The sequence below is a fragment of the Physella acuta genome, unplaced genomic scaffold (assembly GCF_028476545.2).
Source record: "Physella acuta isolate Inbredline_101_S28 unplaced genomic scaffold, ASM2847654v3 ptg000777l, whole genome shotgun sequence".
Taxonomy (NCBI): Eukaryota; Metazoa; Mollusca; class Gastropoda; family Physidae; genus Physella; species Physella acuta.
The window spans coordinates 87126-106910 of record NW_026732295.1 but is presented as its reverse complement, the minus strand read 5'-3'; the positions used below and the strand labels follow the sequence as shown (position 1 = coordinate 106910).

The 19785-nt window shown below is 35.7% G+C and overlaps 25 non-coding genes across 25 annotated transcripts; 11 read left to right on the top strand and 14 right to left on the bottom strand.

Annotated features, from left to right (window-relative positions):
- The first annotated feature begins 1448 nt into the window (after positions 1-1448).
- Positions 1449-1520, top strand: Trnac-gca (transfer RNA cysteine (anticodon GCA)). The gene has a single exon. It is a non-coding gene; the product is annotated as a tRNA-Cys (tRNA).
- Positions 1521-1883: 363 nt separating this feature from the next.
- Trnat-agu (transfer RNA threonine (anticodon AGU)) lies at positions 1884-1957 on the bottom strand. The gene has a single exon. It is a non-coding gene; the product is annotated as a tRNA-Thr (tRNA).
- A 679-nt stretch (positions 1958-2636) lies between these two features.
- Positions 2637-2708, top strand: Trnac-gca (transfer RNA cysteine (anticodon GCA)). The gene has a single exon. It is a non-coding gene; the product is annotated as a tRNA-Cys (tRNA).
- Positions 2709-3070: 362 nt separating this feature from the next.
- On the bottom strand, positions 3071-3144 carry Trnat-agu (transfer RNA threonine (anticodon AGU)). Its single transcript has one exon. It is a non-coding gene; the product is annotated as a tRNA-Thr (tRNA).
- A 1088-nt stretch (positions 3145-4232) lies between these two features.
- Positions 4233-4306, bottom strand: Trnat-agu (transfer RNA threonine (anticodon AGU)). The gene has a single exon. It is a non-coding gene; the product is annotated as a tRNA-Thr (tRNA).
- Positions 4307-5395: 1089 nt separating this feature from the next.
- Trnat-agu (transfer RNA threonine (anticodon AGU)) lies at positions 5396-5469 on the bottom strand. Its single transcript has one exon. It is a non-coding gene; the product is annotated as a tRNA-Thr (tRNA).
- A 674-nt stretch (positions 5470-6143) lies between these two features.
- On the top strand, positions 6144-6215 carry Trnac-gca (transfer RNA cysteine (anticodon GCA)). The gene has a single exon. It is a non-coding gene; the product is annotated as a tRNA-Cys (tRNA).
- Positions 6216-6578: 363 nt separating this feature from the next.
- Trnat-agu (transfer RNA threonine (anticodon AGU)) lies at positions 6579-6652 on the bottom strand. The gene has a single exon. It is a non-coding gene; the product is annotated as a tRNA-Thr (tRNA).
- Positions 6653-8073: 1421 nt separating this feature from the next.
- Trnac-gca (transfer RNA cysteine (anticodon GCA)) lies at positions 8074-8145 on the top strand. The gene has a single exon. It is a non-coding gene; the product is annotated as a tRNA-Cys (tRNA).
- Positions 8146-8509: 364 nt separating this feature from the next.
- Positions 8510-8583, bottom strand: Trnat-agu (transfer RNA threonine (anticodon AGU)). The gene has a single exon. It is a non-coding gene; the product is annotated as a tRNA-Thr (tRNA).
- Positions 8584-9262: 679 nt separating this feature from the next.
- Trnac-gca (transfer RNA cysteine (anticodon GCA)) lies at positions 9263-9334 on the top strand. The gene has a single exon. It is a non-coding gene; the product is annotated as a tRNA-Cys (tRNA).
- A 363-nt stretch (positions 9335-9697) lies between these two features.
- On the bottom strand, positions 9698-9771 carry Trnat-agu (transfer RNA threonine (anticodon AGU)). The gene has a single exon. It is a non-coding gene; the product is annotated as a tRNA-Thr (tRNA).
- A 1421-nt stretch (positions 9772-11192) lies between these two features.
- On the top strand, positions 11193-11264 carry Trnac-gca (transfer RNA cysteine (anticodon GCA)). The gene has a single exon. It is a non-coding gene; the product is annotated as a tRNA-Cys (tRNA).
- A 364-nt stretch (positions 11265-11628) lies between these two features.
- On the bottom strand, positions 11629-11702 carry Trnat-agu (transfer RNA threonine (anticodon AGU)). Its single transcript has one exon. It is a non-coding gene; the product is annotated as a tRNA-Thr (tRNA).
- A 679-nt stretch (positions 11703-12381) lies between these two features.
- Positions 12382-12453, top strand: Trnac-gca (transfer RNA cysteine (anticodon GCA)). The gene has a single exon. It is a non-coding gene; the product is annotated as a tRNA-Cys (tRNA).
- Positions 12454-12817: 364 nt separating this feature from the next.
- Trnat-agu (transfer RNA threonine (anticodon AGU)) lies at positions 12818-12891 on the bottom strand. The gene has a single exon. It is a non-coding gene; the product is annotated as a tRNA-Thr (tRNA).
- Positions 12892-13985: 1094 nt separating this feature from the next.
- Positions 13986-14059, bottom strand: Trnat-agu (transfer RNA threonine (anticodon AGU)). The gene has a single exon. It is a non-coding gene; the product is annotated as a tRNA-Thr (tRNA).
- Positions 14060-14733: 674 nt separating this feature from the next.
- Trnac-gca (transfer RNA cysteine (anticodon GCA)) lies at positions 14734-14805 on the top strand. The gene has a single exon. It is a non-coding gene; the product is annotated as a tRNA-Cys (tRNA).
- Positions 14806-15169: 364 nt separating this feature from the next.
- Positions 15170-15243, bottom strand: Trnat-agu (transfer RNA threonine (anticodon AGU)). The gene has a single exon. It is a non-coding gene; the product is annotated as a tRNA-Thr (tRNA).
- A 674-nt stretch (positions 15244-15917) lies between these two features.
- On the top strand, positions 15918-15989 carry Trnac-gca (transfer RNA cysteine (anticodon GCA)). The gene has a single exon. It is a non-coding gene; the product is annotated as a tRNA-Cys (tRNA).
- A 362-nt stretch (positions 15990-16351) lies between these two features.
- Positions 16352-16425, bottom strand: Trnat-agu (transfer RNA threonine (anticodon AGU)). Its single transcript has one exon. It is a non-coding gene; the product is annotated as a tRNA-Thr (tRNA).
- Positions 16426-17514: 1089 nt separating this feature from the next.
- Positions 17515-17588, bottom strand: Trnat-agu (transfer RNA threonine (anticodon AGU)). The gene has a single exon. It is a non-coding gene; the product is annotated as a tRNA-Thr (tRNA).
- A 679-nt stretch (positions 17589-18267) lies between these two features.
- Trnac-gca (transfer RNA cysteine (anticodon GCA)) lies at positions 18268-18339 on the top strand. Its single transcript has one exon. It is a non-coding gene; the product is annotated as a tRNA-Cys (tRNA).
- Positions 18340-18703: 364 nt separating this feature from the next.
- On the bottom strand, positions 18704-18777 carry Trnat-agu (transfer RNA threonine (anticodon AGU)). Its single transcript has one exon. It is a non-coding gene; the product is annotated as a tRNA-Thr (tRNA).
- Positions 18778-19451: 674 nt separating this feature from the next.
- On the top strand, positions 19452-19523 carry Trnac-gca (transfer RNA cysteine (anticodon GCA)). Its single transcript has one exon. It is a non-coding gene; the product is annotated as a tRNA-Cys (tRNA).
- The last annotated feature ends 262 nt before the right edge of the window (positions 19524-19785 follow it).

The window sequence follows — 19785 nt, the reverse complement described above, 5'->3', positions numbered from 1 at the left end:
CCCCCCCCCGAAATTTTTTTACCCCCCCCCCCCCCCGAACGAAATGAAATTTGTATAATTTATATAGAAAATATATACTTTTAACAGTGTCCGCCCCCCCGAAGAAAGTTTACCGCCCCCCCGAAAACTTCAAGTGCCCGCCCCGGAGAAAAAAGTCTGGAAGAAACACTGTATATATATATATATAAATATATATATATATATATATATATATATATATATATATATATATATATATATATATATATATATATATATATATATATGGGGGGGGGGCTAAACATTTTTTTGCGGGGTGACCTTTTTTTCTAGTTCCGCCACTGGTTTTAAACCAAAGAACAAACTTTATGAGAGCTGTACTAGTGCATTTATTGTACCGAGATCTTTAAGTTTGTACCTACTAATTTTAAAATTCTACTTAGAAGTAGATAACAAGTCAAATATTTAAAAATATTACAACCTGTTTAATGTACTTTTAACAAGACAAGAAAACAATCTTCCAGAAAAAATTGGTCGCTTACAAAAACTTTTTTACACTCTATCTTTAGAAAAGAAAAGGTGGAATATTTTAATGCGTATGAAATTTTGTAATTATAATGGGTTTTTTTAAATATTCCTAAAATGGAATAAAAGATAAAGAACCACAACTCCTTCTTTTTGTTCAAAATGGAAAATGACCTGAATTACTTCCCATATAAAATCGACAATAAAATGAAAGTATTTTGCTTTCGTCTGAGTGAAATAAATTACTGAATCATTGATGGCTTGGTGTAATATATTTTTAAATTAAATTTAGTTAAAACAATGTTAATAAACTTAGTTATCAGTGATCAGTAAACATTATTTCAAAAACCAAAGTACTTCGTAAAAAAAGCCTTTAAAAAACAAGTCTAAAAATTAGTAGACTTCTGTTACAAGTTAACATTAAACATATATATATATATATATATATATATATATATATATATATATATATATATATATATATATATATATATATATATATATATATATATATATATATATATATATATATATATATATATATATATATATATATATATATATATATATATATACAAATGAAGCCAGGACAATGGAAAAAAAATGTTACACTATATTAATTATTTTTTGAATTTTCATTTTTATTTTAAAAAATAGTGTGTAAAGCTAAAAAATACTATCAGGTGTAATGATTTAATACTCAAAAGTAGGTAAAAAAATAGAATAAGCTTCGGATAACTCTTAAAATGAGTAGGCTCCAAGGGAGTCGAACCATACACTTTCTGCTTACAAGGCGTGGTTTTGAAGAAAATAAAAGTTCGCTTGTATGGTGATTCAATTCTGCTAATACAATACCAGTCTACAAATACGCCTGAATAATAAGATTTTCTAATACCATGAAAGATGTGTATTATAGTTGAAATAAAATCCGGTATCTGATGTACGGGGATATAGCTCAGTGGTAGAGCATTCGACTGCAGATCGAGAGGTCCCCGGTTCAAACCCGGGTGTCCCCTGCTCTTTTAATTTTGTTTTCTGATCGTCATTTCTGGGTTTGAAATTAGAAACTTACTTCAGACGTGTAAATTTATACTTCTTGGCATACGAGGATCTCCATTTAAACGATTCTATGAAATACAGCCTGAGCAATGAAATAAATGTTATTACATTTTAATCATGCTTGATGTGTTTTATTTTTATTTTTTAACAAGTTTTTTTCATGCCATATTTGATACATTTTGAAAACATTTTCCAGTTCAACGCACAACCTAAATAGTTAGCTTACCTATGTTCTAGATGTAATGACCAAATGTAATTATTTAGTATGCGATAGTGTGTAACAAAATTAGTGCTAGCTTCTGATGACCAACAAAATGAAAAGGCTCCAGGGGGAGTCGAACCCTCGACCTTCTGCTTACTAGGCAGACGCTCTAACCAACTGAGCTATGGAGCCGTTATATCCAAAGACCCCTTCATATACAACACACCAGTGAAATCAGTGTACTAACACAATCTACTAGGCATCGGTATCTGCCTAAACATACAATACAATCTCTACTCGACCAAATAGAAATGGAAAGAATCCTTCTCAAAGCTGCCATTATTGTAAATGTGGCATGACCGCCAAATGCTCATCAGGAGATCCATGGTTCAATTACCAAAGTCTATGAATTCCATTTATGAAGCTGTATGCCTTGAAAATAGACAGTTAATGTTGTTGTTTTATATTAGTAATTTGCAACGTACGTGTGATTATTGAGCTATCTGGTATTTTAATTTTCAAACAATATGTGCTTTTATTTAGCTGGTGCTGGGTGAACATTTGTCAGCAACCATTTCTCAATGTATAGGGACTGTGTGCTTAATCCTCAACCTCCTGTTTAGATACGTATAAATGAACGTAATAGTCGGTGTTGGAAGCTGTGGGGAATGAATTTACTTGCTACGGGTTTGACGTAGAACTTCAGTTCCCGTTTTTATGGCGTGGTCCTGAAGAAAATAAAAGTTCGCTTGTATGGTGATTCAATTCTGCTAATACAATACCAGTCTACAAATACGCCTGAATAATAAGATTTTCTAATACCATGAAAGATGTGTATTATATTTGAAATACAATCCGGTATCTGATGTACGGGGATATAGCTCAGTGGTAGAGCATTCGACTGCAGATCGAGAGGTCCCCGGTTCAAACCCGGGTGTCCCCTGTTCTTTTAATTTTGTTTTCTGATCGTCATTTCTGGGTTTGAAATTAGAAACTTACTTCAGCCGTATAAATTTAAACTTCTTGGCATACGAGGATCTCCATTTAAACGATTCTATGAAATACAGCCTGAGCAATGAAATAAATGTTATTACATTTTAATTATGCTTGATGTGTTTTATTTTTATTTTTAACAACTTTTTTTCATCCCATATTTGATACATTTTGAAAACATTTTCCAGTTCAACGCACAACCTAAATAGTTAGCTTACCTATGTTCTAGATGTAATGACCAAATGTAATTATTTAGTATGCGATAGTGTGTAACAAAATTAGTGCTAGCTTCTGATGACCAACAAAATGAAAAGGCTCCAGGGGGAGTCGAACCCTCGACCTTCTGCTTACTAGGCAGACGCTCTAACCAACTGAGCTATGGAGCCGTTATATCCAAAAACCCTTCATATACAACACATCAGTGAAATCAGTGTACTAACACAATCTACTAGGCATCGGTATCTGCCTAAACATAAAATCTCTACTAGACCAAATAGAAATGGAAAGAATCCTTCTCAAAGCTGCCATTATTGTAAATGTGGCATGACCGCCAAATGCTCATCAGGAGATCCATGGTTCAATTACCAAAGTCTATGAATTCCATTTATGAAGCTGTATGCCTTGAAAATAGACACTTAATGTTGTTGTTTTATATTAGTAATTTGCAACGTACGTGTGATTATTGAGCTATCTGGTATTTTAATTTTCAAACAATATGTGCTTTTATTTAGCTGGTGCTGGGTGAACATTTGTCAGCAACCATTTATCAATGTATAGGGACTGTGTGCTTAATCCTCAACCTCCTGTTTAGATACGTATAAATGAACGTAATAGTCGGTGTTGGAAGCTGTGGGGAATGAATTTACTTGCTACGGGTTTGACGTAGAACTTCAGTTCCCGTTTTTATGGCGTGGTCCTGAAGAAAATAAAAGTTCGCTTGTATGGTGATTAAATTCTGCTAATACAATACCAGTCTACAAATACGCCTGAATAATAAGATTTTCTAATACCATGAAAGATGTGTATTATATTTGAAATAAAATCCGGTATCTGATGGTAGAGCATTCGACTGCAGATCGAGAGGTCCCCGGTTCAAACCCGGGTGTCCCCTGTTCTTTTAATTTTGTTTTCTGATCGTCAGTTCTGGGTTTGAAATTAGAAACTTACTTCAGCCGTGTAAATTTAAACTTCTTGGCATACGAGGATCTCCAGTTAAACGATTCTATGAAATACAGCCTGAGCAATGAAATAATTGTTATTACATTTTAATTATGCTTGATGTGTTTTATTTTTATTTTTTAACAACTTTTTTTCATCCCATATTTGATACATTTTGAAAACATTTTCCAGTTCAACGCACAACCTAAATAGTTAGCTTACCTATGTTCTAGATGTAATGACCAAATGTAATTATTTAGTATGCGATAGTGTGTAACAAAATTAGTGCTAGCTTCTGATGACCAACAAAATGAAAAGGCTCCAGGGGGAGTCGAACCCTCGACCTTCTGCTTACTAGGCAGACGCTCTAACCAACTGAGCTATGGAGCCGTTATATCCAAAGACCTCTTCATATACAACACACCAGTGAAATCAGTGTACTAACACAATCTACTAGGCATCGGTATCTGCCTAAACATAAAATCTCTACTAGACCAAATAGAAATGGAAAGAATCCTTCTCAAAGCTGCCATTATTGTAAATGTGGCATGACCGCCAAATGCTCATCAGGAGATCCATGGTTCAATTACCAAAGTCTATGAATTCCATTTATGAAGCTGTATGCCTTGAAAATAGACAGTTAATGTTGTTGTTTTATATTAGTAATTTGCAACGTACGTGTGATTATTGAGCTATCTGGTATTTTAATTTTCAAACAATATGTGCTTTTATTTAGCTGGTGCTGGGTGAACATTTGTCAGCAACCATTTCTCAATGTATAGGGACTGTGTGCTTAATCCTCAACCTCCTGTTTAGATACGTATAAATGAACGTAATAGTCGGTGTTGGAAGCTGTGGGGAATGAATTTACTTGCTACGGGTTTGACGTAGAACTTCAGTTCCCGTTTTTATGGCGTGGTTTTGAAGAAAATAAAAGTTCGCTTGTATGGTGATTCAATTCTGCTAATACAATACCAGTCTACAAATACGCCTGAATAATAAGATTTTCTAATACCATGAAAGATGTGTATTATATTTGAAATAAAATCCGGTATCTGATGGTAGAGCATTCGACTGCAGATCGAGAGGTCCCCGGTTCAAACCCGGGTGTCCCCTGTTCTTTTAATTTTGTTTTCTGATCGTCAGTTCTGGGTTTGAAATTAGAAACTTACTTCAGCCGTGTAAATTTAAACTTCTTGGCATACGAGGATCTCCAGTTAAACGATTCTATGAAATACAGCCTGAGCAATGAAATAATTGTTATTACATTTTAATTATGCTTGATGTGTTTTATTTTTATTTTTTAACAACTTTTTTTCATCCCATATTTGATACATTTTGAAAACATTTTCCAGTTCAACGCACAACCTAAATAGTTAGCTTACCTATGTTCTAGATGTAATGACCAAATGTAATTATTTAGTATGCGATAGTGTGTAACAAAATTAGTGCTAGCTTCTGATGACCAACAAAATGAAAAGGCTCCAGGGGGAGTCGAACCCTCGACCTTCTGCTTACTAGGCAGACGCTCTAACCAACTGAGCTATGGAGCCGTTATATCCAAAGACCTCTTCATATACAACACACCAGTGAAATCAGTGTACTAACACAATCTACTAGGCATCGGTATCTGCCTAAACATAAAATCTCTACTAGACCAAATAGAAATGGAAAGAATCCTTCTCAAAGCTGCCATTATTGTAAATGTGGCATGACCGCCAAATGCTCATCAGGAGATCCATGGTTCAATTACCAAAGTCTATGAATTCCATTTATGAAGCTGTATGCCTTGAAAATAGACAGTTAATGTTGTTGTTTTATATTAGTAATTTGCAACGTACGTGTGATTATTGAGCTATCTGGTATTTTAATTTTCAAACAATATGTGCTTTTATTTAGCTGGTGCTGGGTGAACATTTGTCAGCAACCATTTCTCAATGTATAGGGACTGTGTGCTTAATCCTCAACCTCCTGTTTAGATACGTATAAATGAACGTAATAGTCGGTGTTGGAAGCTGTGGGGAATGAATTTACTTGCTACGGGTTTGACGTAGAACTTCAGTTCCCGTTTTTATGGCGTGGTTTTGAAGAAAATAAAAGTTCGCTTGTATGGTGATTCAATTCTGCTAATACAATACCAGTCTACAAATACGCCTGAATAATAAGATTTTCTAATACCATGAAAGATGTGTATTATAGTTGAAATAAAATCCGGTATCTGATGTACGGGGATATTGCTCAGTGGTAGAGCATTCGACTGCAGATCGAGAGGTCCCCGGTTCAAACCCGGGTGTCCCCTGTTCTTTTAATTTTGTTTTCTGATCGTCAGTTCTGGGTTTGAAATTAGAAACTTACTTCAGCCGTGTAAATTTAAACTTCTTGGCATACGAGGATCTCCAGTTAAACGATTCTATGAAATACAGCCTGAGCAATGAAATAAATGTTATTACATTTTAATTATGCTTGATGTGTTTTATTTTTATTTTTTAACAAGTTTTTTTCATGCCATATTTGATACATTTTGAAAACATTTTCCAGTTCAACGCACAACCTAAATAGTTAGCTTACCTATGTTCTAGATGTAATGACCAAATGTAATTATTTAGTATGCGATAGTGTGTAACAAAATTAGTGCTAGCTTCTGATGACCAACAAAATGAAAAGGCTCCAGGGGGAGTCGAACCCTCGACCTTCTGCTTACTAGGCAGACGCTCTAACCAACTGAGCTATGGAGCCGTTATATCCAAAGACCCCTTCATATACAACACACCAGTGAAATCAGTGTACTAACACAATCTACTAGGCATCGGTATCTGCCTAAACATACAATACAATCTCTACTCGACCAAATAGAAATGGAAAGAATCCTTCTCAAAGCTGCCATTATTGTAAATGTGGCATGACCGCCAAATGCTCATCAGGAGATCCATGGTTCAATTACCAAAGTCTATGAATTCCATTTATAAAGCTGTATGCCTTGAAAATAGACAGTTAATGTTGTTGTTTTATATTAGTAATTTGCAACGAACGTGTGATTATTGAGCTATCTGGTATTTTAATTTTCAAACAATATGTGCTTTTATTAACACGTTTTTATTAACTCAGCTTCGTGTGGATGTGTTTGTTGTTAAAATTGACATCGAAAATTAGCCCACTTCTGATTGTTCTATAGTTCTGAAATTTGGCATGCAGGCTACTTTCGCCTAACAATTTCAGATGCAATCATAAAAACTAGCAATTAGAGACCGTAATTAGCTTAATTTAATTACGCCCAAAGGACCATAAAATTGAGGACATGATTTCTAAAGATACCGACAAGACTGAAGGCTTATTGACACAGTTACTTCGGCCCCAATCGATGCGAGCGCGCTGGCCGTGATCGTATAGTGGTTAGTACTTCGCGTTGTGGCCGCGACAACCCAGGTTCGAATCCTGGTCGCTCAAGATTTTTTTAGTCCGTGTATTTATAAACACTTAGTCAATTCATACTTAATCAAGTCATTAGATAAAGTAGAAAATAAACTATATAAAAAACTTTTTTAAAAACCACGTTTTTCATGTGTAGCAACGGACTAAAAAGGAGAAAATAAAATACTTAAAAAAAACTTTTTAAAAAACCACGTTTTTCTTGTGGACTAAAAAGTAGAAAATAACTATTTACATACATTTGATGACAAAAAACGTGGGTCGGGCAGATGGGTCGGGAAATTTGATGGTGAACGTACCCACGTTTTTTGTCATCAAATGTATGTAAATAGTTATTTTCTACTTTTTAGTCCACAAGAAAAACGTGGTTTTTTAAAAAGTTTTTTTTAAGTATTTTATTTAGCTGGTGCTGGGTGAACATTTGTCAGCAACCATTTCTCAATGTATAGGGACTGTGTGCTTAATCCTCAACCTCCTGTTTAGATACGTATAAATGAACGTAATAGTCGGTGTTGGAAGCTGTGGGGAATGAATTTACTTGCTACGGGTTTGACGTAGAACTTCAGTTCCCGTTTTTATGGCGTGGTCCTGAAGAAAATAAAAGTTCGCTTGTATGGTGATTCAATTCTGCTAATACAATACCAGTCTACAAATACGCCTGAATAATAAGATTTTCTAATACCATGAAAGATGTGTATTATAGTTGAAATACAATCCGGTATCTGATGTACGGGGATATAGCTCAGTGGTAGAGCATTCGACTGCAGATCGAGAGGTCCCCGGTTCAAACCCGGGTGTCCCCTGTTCTTTTAATTTTGTTTTCTGATCGTCAGTTCTGGGTTTGAAATTAGAAACTTACTTCAGCCGTGTAAATTTAAACTTCTTGGCATACGAAGATCTCCAGTTAAACGATTCTATGAAATACAGCCTGAGCAATGAAATAAATGCTATTACATTTTAATTATACTTGATGTGTTTTATTTTTATTTCTTAACAACTTTTTTTTCATCCCATATTTGATACATTTTGAAAACATTTTCCAGTTCAACGCACAACCTAAATAGTTAGCTTACCTATGTTCTAGATGTAATGACCAAATGTAATTATTTAGTATGCGATAGTGTGTAACAAAATTAGTGCTAGCTTCTGATGACCAACAAAATGAAAAGGCTCCAGGGGGAGTCGAACCCTCGACCTTCTGCTTACTAGGCAGACGCTCTAACCAACTGAGCTATGGAGCCGTTATATCCAAAGACCCCTTCATATACAACACACCAGTGAAATCAGTGTACTAACACAATCTACTAGGCATCGGTATCTGCCTAAACATACAATACAATCTCTACTCGACCAAATAGAAATGGAAAGAATCCTTCTCAAAGCTGCCATTATTGTAAATGTGGCATGACCGCCAAATGCTCATCAGGAGATCCATGGTTCAATTACCAAAGTCTATGAATTCCATTTATGAAGCTGTATGCCTTGAAAATAGACAGTTAATGTTGTTGTTTTATATTAGTAATTTGCAACGTACGTGTGATTATTGAGCTATCTGGTATTTTAATTTTCAAACAATATGTGCTTTTATTTAGCTGGTGCTGGGTGAACATTTGTCAGCAACCATTTCTCAATGTATAGGGACTGTGTGCTTAATCCTCAACCTCCTGTTTAGATACGTATAAATGAACGTAATAGTCGGTGTTGGAAGCTGTGGGGAATGAATTTACTTGCTACGGGTTTGACGTAGAACTTCAGTTCCCGTTTTTATGGCGTGGTTTTGAAGAAAATAAAAGTTCGCTTGTATGGTGATTCAATTCTGCTAATACAATACCAGTCTACAAATACGCCTGAATAATAAGATTTTCTAATACCATGAAAGATGTGTATTATAGTTGAAATAAAATCCGGTATCTGATGTACGGGGATATTGCTCAGTGGTAGAGCATTCGACTGCAGATCGAGAGGTCCCCGGTTCAAACCCGGGTGTCCCCTGTTCTTTTAATTTTGTTTTCTGATCGTCAGTTCTGGGTTTGAAATTAGAAACTTACTTCAGCCGTGTAAATTTAAACTTCTTGGCATACGAGGATCTCCAGTTAAACGATTCTATGAAATACAGCCTGAGCAATGAAATAAATGTTATTACATTTTAATTATGCTTGATGTGTTTTATTTTTATTTTTTAACAAGTTTTTTTCATGCCATATTTGATACATTTTGAAAACATTTTCCAGTTCAACGCACAACCTAAATAGTTAGCTTACCTATGTTCTAGATGTAATGACCAAATGTAATTATTTAGTATGCGATAGTGTGTAACAAAATTAGTGCTAGCTTCTGATGACCAACAAAATGAAAAGGCTCCAGGGGGAGTCGAACCCTCGACCTTCTGCTTACTAGGCAGACGCTCTAACCAACTGAGCTATGGAGCCGTTATATCCAAAGACCCCTTCATATACAACACACCAGTGAAATCAGTGTACTAACACAATCTACTAGGCATCGGTATCTGCCTAAACATACAATACAATCTCTACTCGACCAAATAGAAATGGAAAGAATCCTTCTCAAAGCTGCCATTATTGTAAATGTGGCATGACCGCCAAATGCTCATCAGGAGATCCATGGTTCAATTACCAAAGTCTATGAATTCCATTTATGAAGCTGTATGCCTTGAAAATAGACAGTTAATGTTGTTGTTTTATATTAGTAATTTGCAACGAACGTGTGATTATTGAGCTATCTGGTATTTTAATTTTCAAACAATATGTGCTTTTATTAACACGTTTTTATTAACTCAGCTTCGTGTGGATGTGTTTGTTGTTAAAATTGACATCGAAAATTAGCCCACTTCTGATTGTTCTATAGTTCTGAAATTTGGCATGCAGGCTACTTTCGCCTAACAATTTCAGATGCAATCATAAAAACTAGCAATTAGAGACCGTAATTAGCTTAATTTAATTACGCCCAAAGGACCATAAAATTGAGGACATGATTTCTAAAGATACCGACAAGACTGAAGGCTTATTGACACAGTTACTTCGGCCCCAATCGATGCGAGCGCGCTGGCCGTGATCGTATAGTGGTTAGTACTTCGCGTTGTGGCCGCGACAACCCAGGTTCGAATCCTGGTCGCTCAAGATTTTTTTAGTCCGTGTATTTATAAACACTTAGTCAATTCATACTTAATCAAGTCATTAGATAAAGTAGAAAATAAACTATATAAAAAACTTTTTTAAAAACCACGTTTTTCATGTGTAGCAACGGACTAAAAAGGAGAAAATAAAATACTTAAAAAAAACTTTTTAAAAAACCACGTTTTTCTTGTGGACTAAAAAGTAGAAAATAACTATTTACATACATTTGATGACAAAAAACGTGGGTCGGGCAGATGGGTCGGGAAATTTGATGGTGAACGTACCCACGTTTTTTGTCATCAAATGTATGTAAATAGTTATTTTCTACTTTTTAGTCCACAAGAAAAACGTGGTTTTTTAAAAAGTTTTTTTTAAGTATTTTATTTAGCTGGTGCTGGGTGAACATTTGTCAGCAACCATTTCTCAATGTATAGGGACTGTGTGCTTAATCCTCAACCTCCTGTTTAGATACGTATAAATGAACGTAATAGTCGGTGTTGGAAGCTGTGGGGAATGAATTTACTTGCTACGGGTTTGACGTAGAACTTCAGTTCCCGTTTTTATGGCGTGGTCCTGAAGAAAATAAAAGTTCGCTTGTATGGTGATTCAATTCTGCTAATACAATACCAGTCTACAAATACGCCTGAATAATAAGATTTTCTAATACCATGAAAGATGTGTATTATAGTTGAAATACAATCCGGTATCTGATGTACGGGGATATAGCTCAGTGGTAGAGCATTCGACTGCAGATCGAGAGGTCCTCGGTTCAAACCCGGGTGTCCCCTGTTCTTTTAATTTTGTTTTCTGATCGTCAGTTCTGGGTTTGAAATTAGAAACTTACTTCAGCCGTGTAAATTTAAACTTCTTGGCATACGAAGATCTCCAGTTAAACGATTCTATGAAATACAGCCTGAGCAATGAAATAAATGTTATTACATTTTAATTATACTTGATGTGTTTTATTTTTATTTCTTAACAACTTTTTTTTCATCCCATATTTGATACATTTTGAAAACATTTTCCAGTTCAACGCACAACCTAAATAGTTAGCTTACCTATGTTCTAGATGTAATGACCAAATGTAATTATTTAGTATGCGATAGTGTGTAACAAAATTAGTGCTAGCTTCTGATGACCAACAAAATGAAAAGGCTCCAGGGGGAGTCGAACCCTCGACCTTCTGCTTACTAGGCAGACGCTCTAACCAACTGAGCTATGGAGCCGTTATATCCAAAGACCCCTTCATATACAACACACCAGTGAAATCAGTGTACTAACACAATCTACTAGGCATCGGTATCTGCCTAAACATACAATACAATCTCTACTCGACCAAATAGAAATGGAAAGAATCCTTCTCAAAGCTGCCATTATTGTAAATGTGGCATGACCGCCAAATGCTCATCAGGAGATCCATGGTTCAATTACCAAAGTCTATGAATTCCATTTATGAAGCTGTATGCCTTGAAAATAGACAGTTAATGTTGTTGTTTTATATTAGTAATTTGCAACGTACGTGTGATTATTGAGCTATCTGGTATTTTAATTTTCAAACAATATGTGCTTTTATTTAGCTGGTGCTGGGTGAACATTTGTCAGCAACCATTTATCAATGTATAGGGACTGTGTGCTTAATCCTCAACCTCCTGTTTAGATACGTATAAATGAACGTAATAGTCGGTGTTGGAAGCTGTGGGGAATGAATTTACTTGCTACGGGTTTGACGTAGAACTTCAGTTCCCGTTTTTATGGCGTGGTCCTGAAGAAAATAAAAGTTCGCTTGTATGGTGATTCAATTCTGCTAATACAATACCAGTCTACAAATACGCCTGAATAATAAGATTTTCTAATACCATGAAAGATGTGTATTATAGTTGAAATAAAATCCGGTATCTGATGTACGGGGATATAGCTCAGTGGTAGAGCATTCGACTGCAGATCGAGAGGTCCCCGGTTCAAACCCGTGTGTCCCCTGTTCTTTTAATTTTGTTTTCTGATCGTCATTTCTGGGTTTGAAATTAGAAACTTACTTCAGCCGTGTAAATTTAAACTTCTTGGCATACGAGGATCTCCAGTTAAACGATTCTATGAAATACAGCCTGAGCAATGAAATAAATGTTATTACATCTTAATTATACTTGATGTGTTTTATTTTTATTTCTTAACAACTTTTTTTTCATCCCATATTTGATACATTTTGAAAACATTTTCCAGTTCAACGCACAACCTAAATAGTTAGCTTACCTATGTTCTAGATGTAATGACCAAATGTAATTATTTAGTATGCGATAGTGTGTAACAAAATTAGTGCTAGCTTCTGATGACCAACAAAATGAAAAGGCTCCAGGGGGAGTCGAACCCTCGACCTTCTGCTTACTAGGCAGACGCTCTAACCAACTGAGCTATGGAGCCGTTATATCCAAAGACCCCTTCATATACAACACACCAGTGAAATCAGTGTACTAACACAATCTACTAGGCATCGGTATCTGCCTAAACATACAATACAATCTCTACTCGACCAAATAGAAATGGAAAGAATCCTTCTCAAAGCTGCCATTATTGTAAATGTGGCATGACCGCCAAATGCTCATCAGGAGATCCATGGTTCAATTACCAAAGTCTATGAATTCCATTTATGAAGCTGTATGCCTTGAAAATAGACAGTTAATGTTGTTGTTTTATATTAGTAATTTGCAACGTACGTGTGATTATTGAGCTATCTGGTATTTTAATTTTCAAACAATATGTGCTTTTATTTAGCTGGTGCTGGGTGAACATTTGTCAGCAACCATTTCTCAATGTATAGGGACTGTGTGCTTAATCCTCAACCTCCTGTTTAGATACGTATAAATGAACGTAATAGTCGGTGTTGGAAGCTGTGGGGAATGAATTTACTTGCTACGGGTTTGACGTAGAACTTCAGTTCCCGTTTTTATGGCGTGGTCCTGAAGAAAATAAAAGTTCGCTTGTATGGTGATTCAATTCTGCTAATACAATACCAGTCTACAAATACGCCTGAATAATAAGATTTTCTAATACCATGAAAGATGTGTATTATATTTGAAATAAAATCCGGTATCTGATGGTAGAGCATTCGACTGCAGATCGAGAGGTCCCCGGTTCAAACCCGGGTGTCCCCTGTTCTTTTAATTTTGTTTTCTGATCGTCAGTTCTGGGTTTGAAATTAGAAACTTACTTCAGCCGTGTAAATTTAAACTTCTTGGCATACGAGGATCTCCAGTTAAACGATTCTATGAAATACAGCCTGAGCAATGAAATAAATGTTATTACATTTTAATTATGCTTGATGTGTTTTATTTTTATTTTTTAACAACTTTTTTTCATCCCATATTTGATACATTTTGAAAACATTTTCCAGTTCAACGCACAACCTAAATAGTTAGCTTACCTATGTTCTAGATGTAATGACCAAATGTAATTATTTAGTATGCGATAGTGTGTAACAAAATTAGTGCTAGCTTCTGATGACCAACAAAATGAAAAGGCTCCAGGGGGAGTCGAACCCTCGACCTTCTGCTTACTAGGCAGACGCTCTAACCAACTGAGCTATGGAGCCGTTATATCCAAAGACCCCTTCATATACAACACACCAGTGAAATCAGTGTACTAACACAATCTACTAGGCATCGATATCTGCCTAAACATAAAATCTCTACTAGACCAAATAGAAATGGAAATAATCGTTCTCAAAGCTGCCATTATTGTAAATGTGGCATGACCGCCAAATGCTCATCAGGAGATCCATGGTTCAATTACCAAAGTCTATGAATTCCATTTATGAAGCTGTATGCCTTGAAAATAGACAGTTAATGTTGTTGTTTTATATTAGTAATTTGCAACGTACGTGTGATTATTGAGCTATCTGGTATTTTAATTTTCAAACAATATGTGCTTTTATTTAGCTGGTGCTGGGTGAACATTTGTCAGCAACCATTTCTCAATGTATATCGACTGTGTGCTTAATCCTCAACCTCCTGTTTAGATACGTATAAATGAACGTAATAGTCGGTGTTGGAAGCTGTGGGGAATGAATTTACTTGCTACGGGTTTGACGTAGAACTTCAGTTCCCGTTTTTATGGCGTGGTTTTGAAGAAAATAAAAGTTCGCTTGTATGGTGATTCAATTCTGCTAATACAATACCAGTCTACAAATACGCCTGAATAATAAGATTTTCTAATACCATGAAAGATGTGTATTATAGGTGAAATAAAATCCGGTATCTGATGTACGGGGATATAGCTCAGTGGTAGAGCATTCGACTGCAGATCGAGAGGTCCCCGGTTCAAACCCGTGTGTCCCCTGTTCTTTTAATTTTGTTTTCTGATCGTCATTTCTGGGTTTGAAATTAGAAACTTACTTCAGCCGTGTAAATTTAAACTTCTTGGCATACGAGGATCTCCAGTTAAACGATTCTATGAAATACAGCCTGAGCAATGAAATAAATGTTATTACATCTTAATTATACTTGATGTGTTTTATTTTTATTTCTTAACAACTTTTTTTTCATCCCATATTTGATACATTTTGAAAACATTTTCCAGTTCAACGCACAACCTAAATAGTTAGCTTACCTATGTTCTAGATGTAATGACCAAATGTAATTATTTAGTATGCGATAGTGTGTAACAAAATTAGTGCTAGCTTCTGATGACCAACAAAATGAAAAGGCTCCAGGGGGAGTCGAACCCTCGACCTTCTGCTTACTAGGCAGACGCTCTAACCAACTGAGCTATGGAGCCGTTATATCCAAAGACCCCTTCATATACAACACACCAGTGAAATCAGTGTACTAACACAATCTACTAGGCATCGGTATCTGCCTAAACATAAAATCTCTACTAGACCAAATAGAAATGGAAAGAATCCTTCTCAAAGCTGCCATTATTGTAAATGTGGCATGACCGCCAAATGCTCATCAGGAGATCCATGGTTCAATTACCAAAGTCTATGAATTCCATTTATGAAGCTGTATGCCTTGAAAATAGACAGTTAATGTTGTTGTTTTATATTAGTAATTTGCAACGTACGTGTGATTATTGAGCTATCTGGTATTTTAATTTTCAAACAATATGTGCTTTTATTTAGCTGGTGCTGGGTGAACATTTGTCAGCAACCATTTCTCAATGTATAGGGACTGTGTGCTTAATCCTCAACCTCCTGTTTAGATACGTATAAATGAACGTAATAGTCGGTGTTGGAAGCTGTGGGGAATGAATTTACTTGCTACGGGTTTGACGTAGAACTTCAGTTCCCGTTTTTATGGCGTGGTCCTGAAGAAAATAAAAGTTCGCTTGTATGGTGATTCAATTCTGCTAATACAATACCAGTCTACAAATACGCCTGAATAATAAGATTTTCTAATACCATGAAAGATGTGTATTATATTTGAAATACAATCCGGTATCTGATGTACGGGGATATAGCTCAGTGGTAGAGCATTCGACTGCAGATCGAGAGGTCCCCGGTTCAAACCCGGGTGTCCCCTGTTCTTTTAATTTTGTTTTCTGATCGTCATTTCTGGGTTTGAAATTAGAAACTTACTTCAGCCGTATAAATTTAAACTTCTTGGCATACGAGGATCTCCATTTAAACGATTCTATGAAATACAGCCTGAGCAATGAAATAAATGTTATTACATTTTAATTATGCTTGATGTGTTTTATTTTTATTTTTAACAACTTTTTTTCATCCCATATTTGATACATTTTGAAAACATTTTCCAGTTCAACGCACAACCTAAATAGTTAGCTTACCTATGTTCTAGATGTAATGACCAAATGTAATTATTTAGTATGCGATAGTGTGTAACAAAATTAGTGCTAGCTTCTGATGACCAACAAAATGAAAAGGCTCCAGGGGGAGTCGAACCCTCGACCTTCTGCTTACTAGGCAGACGCTCTAACCAACTGAGCTATGGAGCCGTTATATCCAACCTCCCCTTCATATACAATACACCAGTGAAATCAGTGTACTAACACAATCTACTAGGCATCGATATCTGCCTAAACATAAAATCTCTACTAGACCAAATAGAAATGGAAAGAATCCTTCTCAAAGCTGCCATTATTGTAAATGTGGCATGACCGCCAAATGCTCATCAGGAGATCCATGGTTCAATTACCAAAGTCTATGAATTCCATTTATGAAGCTGTATGCCTTGAAAATAGACAGTTAATGTTGTTGTTTTATATTAGTAATTTGCAACGTACGTGTGATTATTGAGCTATCTGGTATTTTAATTTTCAAACAATATGTGCTTTTATTTAGCTGGTGCTGGGTGAACATTTGTCAGCAACCATTTCTCAATGTATATCGACTGTGTGCTTAATCCTCAACCTCCTGTTTAGATACGTATAAATGAACGTAATAGTCGGTGTTGGAAGCTGTGGGGAATGAATTTACTTGCTACGGGTTTGACGTAGAACTTCAGTTCCCGTTTTTATGGCGTGGTCCTGAAGAAAATAAAAGTTCGCTTGTATGGTGATTCAATTCTGCTAATACAATACCAGTCTACAAATACGCCTGAATAATAAGATTTTCTAATACCATGAAAGATGTGTATTATATTTGAAATAAAATCCGGTATCTGATGGTAGAGCATTCGACTGCAGATCGAGAGGTCCCCGGTTCAAACCCGGGTGTCCCCTGTTCTTTTAATTTTGTTTTCTGATCGTCAGTTCTGGGTTTGAAATTAGAAACTTACTTCAGCCGTGTAAATTTAAACTTCTTGGCATACGAGGATCTCCAGTTAAACGATTCTATGAAATACAGCCTGAGCAATGAAATAAATGTTATTACATTTTAATTATGCTTGATGTGTTTTATTTTTATTTTTTAACAACTTTTTTTCATCCCATATTTGATACATTTTGAAAACATTTTCCAGTTCAACGCACAACCTAAATAGTTAGCTTACCTATGTTCTAGATGTAATGACCAAATGTAATTATTTAGTATGCGATAGTGTGTAACAAAATTAGTGCTAGCTTCTGATGACCAACAAAATGAAAAGGCTCCAGGGGGAGTCGAACCCTCGACCTTCTGCTTACTAGGCAGACGCTCTAACCAACTGAGCTATGGAGCCGTTATATCCAAAGACCCCTTCATATACAACACACCAGTGAAATCAGTGTACTAACACAATCTACTAGGCATCGGTATCTGCCTAAACATACAATACAATCTCTACTCGACCAAATAGAAATGGAAAGAATCCTTCTCAAAGCTGCCATTATTGTAAATGTGGCATGACCGCCAAATGCTCATCAGGAGATCCATGGTTCAATTACCAAAGTCTATGAATTCCATTTATGAAGCTGTATGCCTTGAAAATAGACAGTTAATGTTGTTGTTTTATATTAGTAATTTGCAACGTACGTGTGATTATTGAGCTATCTGGTATTTTAATTTTCAAACAATATGTGCTTTTATTTAGCTGGTGCTGGGTGAACATTTGTCAGCAACCATTTCTCAATGTATATCGACTGTGTGCTTAATCCTCAACCTCCTGTTTAGATACGTATAAATGAACGTAATAGTCGGTGTTGGAAGCTGTGGGGAATGAATTTACTTGCTACGGGTTTGACGTAGAACTTCAGTTCCCGTTTTTATGGCGTGGTTTTGAAGAAAATAAAAGTTCGCTTGTATGGTGATTCAATTCTGCTAATACAATACCAGTCTACAAATACGCCTGAATAATAAGATTTTCTAATACCATGAAAGATGTGTATTATAGTTGAAATAAAATCCGGTATCTGATGTACGGGGATATAGCTCAGTGGTAGAGCATTCGACTGCAGATCGAGAGGTCCCCGGTTCAAACCCGTGTGTCCCCTGTTCTTTTAATTTTGTTTTCTGATCGTCATTTCTGGGTTTGAAATTAGAAACTTACTTCAGCCGTGTAAATTTAAACTTCTTGGCATACGAGGATCTCCAGTTAAACGATTCTATGAAATACAGCCTGAGCAATGAAATAAATGTTATTACATCTTAATTATACTTGATGTGTTTTATTTTTATTTCTTAACAACTTTTTTTTCATCCCATATTTGATACATTTTGAAAACATTTTCCAGTTCAACGCACAACCTAAATAGTTAGCTTACCTATGTTCTAGATGTAATGACCAAATGTAATTATTTAGTATGCGATAGTGTGTAACAAAATTAGTGCTAGCTTCTGATGACCAACAAAATGAAAAGGCTCCAGGGGGAGTCGAACCCTCGACCTTCTGCTTACTAGGCAGACGCTCTAACCAACTGAGCTATGGAGCCGTTATATCCAAAGACCCCTTCATATACAACACACCAGTGAAATCAGTGTACTAACACAATCTACTAGGCATCGGTATCTGCCTAAACATAAAATCTCTACTAGACCAAATAGAAATGGAAAGAATCCTTCTCAAAGCTGCCATTATTGTAAATGTGGCATGACCGCCAAATGCTCATCAGGAGATCCATGGTTCAATTACCAAAGTCTATGAATTCCATTTATGAAGCTGTATGCCTTGAAAATAGACAGTTAATGTTGTTGTTTTATATTAGTAATTTGCAACGTACGTGTGATTATTGAGCTATCTGGTATTTTAATTTTCAAACAATATGTGCTTTTATTTAGCTGGTGCTGGGTGAACATTTGTCAGCAACCATTTATCAATGTATAGGGACTGTGTGCTTAATCCTCAACCTCCTGTTTAGATACGTATAAATGAACGTAATAGTCGGTGTTGGAAGCTGTGGGGAATGAATTTACTTGCTACTGGTTTGACGTAGAACTTCAGTTCCCGTTTTTATGGCGTGGTCCTGAAGAAAATAAAAGTTCGCTTGTATGGTGATTCAATTCTGCTAATACAATACCAGTCTACAAATACGCCTGAATAATAAGATTTTCTAATACCATGAAAGATGTGTATTATAGTTGAAATAAAATCCGGTATCTGATGTACGGGGATATAGCTCAGTGGTAGAGCATTCGACTGCAAATCGAGAGGTCCCCGGTTCAAACCCGGGTGTCCCCTGTTCTTTTAATTTTGTTTTCTGATCGTCATTTCTGGGTTTGAAATTAGAAACTTACTTCAGCCGTATAAATTTAAACTTCTTGGCATACGAGGATCTCCATTTAAACGATTCTATGAAATACAGCCTGAGCAATGAAATAAATGTTATTACATTTTAATTATGCTTGATGTGTTTTATTTTTATTTTTTAACAACTTTTTTTCATCCCATATTTGATACATTTTGAAAACATTTTCCAGTTCAACGCACAACCTAATGTAAT